The following is a 2246-nucleotide window of genomic DNA, read 5'->3' on the forward strand; positions in this document are numbered from 1 at the left end:
AGAAACCACTTTTTTGAATTACAACGTAATGCATGCTTAGGATTCAGGACACAGAGAGGAGTATCAAAAAGAAAATGAAAAGTTACCTGTAATTTCACCTCTATGTCTGAAATAACACCATTATAAACATTTAATTTTTATATATTCTATCTTTAGAAACAAAATAGGTCTGTGCTGTTTAGTACAAGTTGCCATCCCAATAAATGGCTGCATGATAGTCCACTAGAAATCAACCAGAATTCACTTAACTAAATTCCTAGGCTGGGACAGCTCCTGTGGCTTAGTGGGTTGGGAGCCAGCCCCATATACCGAGGGTGGTGGGTTCAAACTTGGCCCCAGCTGACCTGCATCAAAGAAGAAACTAGCCAAACATTGTGGTTGGCACTTGTAGTCCCAGCTACTTGGTAGGCTGAGACAAGAGAATCGCCTAAGCCCAAGAGTTAGAGGTTGCTATGAGCAGTGTGATGCCATGGCACTCTACTGAGGCCAATAAAATGACACTTTGTCTCTACAAAAAAAAATAAATAAAATAAATAAAATAAATAAATAAATAACTTCCTAGGCAGGGGCACTCATAGCTCAGTGGTTAGGGCACCAGCCACATACACCGACGCTGGCAGGTTTAAACCTGGTCCGGGCTTGCCAAACAACAATGACAACAAAAAACAGCTAAGCATTGTGGTGGGCACCTGTAGTCCCAGGTACTTGGAAGGCAGAGGCAAGAGAATCACTTAAGCCCAAGAGTTTCAGGTTGCTGTTAGCTATGACACCACAGCACTCTACCAAGGGTGACATAGTGAGACTCTGTCTCTAAATAAATAAATAAAATAAATTCCTACTGAAGGGTATTAAGATAGTCAAATTAAGCTTTGGTAGAAACTAAAATATAATTGATCTTACAGGTTTTACAGTAAACAGAAAATATGAGATTTGAGAGAGACAGAAAAGACTCTTCATTAATCTTATATTCCTAAATCTGACAAAAAAGAGGCTTATTAATTTAAATTTAAACTGGTATGTTTCCCTAGTTGTGTTTTTTTTTTTTGGAGACAGAGCCTCCAAAAAGGGTAGAGTGCTATAGCATCACAGCTCACAGCAACTGCCAACTCCTGGGCTCAAGCAATTCTCCTGCCTCTGCCTCCCAAGTAGCTGGAACAACAGATGTCTGCCACAAGGCCTGGTTATTTTTTGGTTGCAGCCGTCATTGTTGTTTGCCAGGCCCAGACTGGATTCTAAGCCGCCAGCTCAGGTGTATGTGGCTGGTGCCTTAGCCTCTTGAGCCACAGGCGCCCAGCTACCCCATTCTAGTTTTAAAAACAACCAATCAAAACAGCTAAGTCAGGTAGTGCCTGTGGCTTAGTGAGTAGCATGCCAGCCCCATATACTGAGGGTGGTGGGTTTGAACCTAGCCCTGGCCAAACTGCAACAAAAAAATAGCCAGGCATTGTGGTGGGCGCCTGTAGTCCCAGCTACTTGGGAGGCTGAAGCAAGAGAATTGCCTGGGCCCAAGAGCTGTAGGTTGCTGTGAACTGTGATGCCGCAGCACTCTACCGAGGGCAACAAAGTAAAACTCTGTCTCTTAAAAAAACAAAACAAAACACTAAGACATAAATTATCTTGACAGATTCAAGGACAGAGAAACAGACCAAGGGTTGGTGTGAATGCAGAGAGAAGAGAACACTTCTACACTGCTGGTGGGAATGCAAGCTTATACAACCTTTTTCCAAAAGAATTTTGGAAAATACTCAAGGAACAAAAAGTTGACCTATCATTTGATCCTGCAATTCCTCTACTAGGTATACACCCAGATGACCAAAAATCATTTTACAACAAAGACACTTGCACCAGAATGTTTATTGCAGCCCAATTCATAATTGCCAAGACACAGAAACAGTCCAAGTGTCCATTGACTCATGAACGGATTAACAAATTGTTGTGTATATACAGCATGGAATACTATGCAGCCATAAAAAAGGATGGAGCTTTTACATCTTTTATGTTTACCTGGATGGAGTTGGAACATATTCTTCTTACTAAAGTATTCAAGAATGAGGGGAAAAGTATCCAGTGTATTCAATACTACCATGAAATCAATATATAATCACCTATACATTCATATGAATGGTAAAAACTTCCAGAAAGTGGGGGGAGGGGGGGCAGGGGGAGGAGGGAGAGTATTTGGAAGGACTTCACCTAATGGGCATGATGCAATGGTACATTTCAAAACTATTAAGAGTATAATTGCG

At 41.4% G+C, this 2246-nt stretch overlaps 1 protein-coding gene across 5 annotated transcripts in view; it reads right to left on the reverse strand.

Annotated features, from left to right (window-relative positions):
- THOC5 (THO complex 5) overlaps positions 1 to 2246 on the reverse strand; it is a 69303-nt gene that overhangs the window by 62607 nt on the left and 4450 nt on the right. The window lies entirely within an intron of this gene.

Source organism: Otolemur garnettii, unplaced genomic scaffold (genome assembly GCF_000181295.1).
Source record: "Otolemur garnettii isolate 467f Iridium unplaced genomic scaffold, OtoGar3 scaffold00038, whole genome shotgun sequence".
Taxonomy (NCBI): domain Eukaryota; kingdom Metazoa; phylum Chordata; class Mammalia; order Primates; family Galagidae; genus Otolemur; species Otolemur garnettii.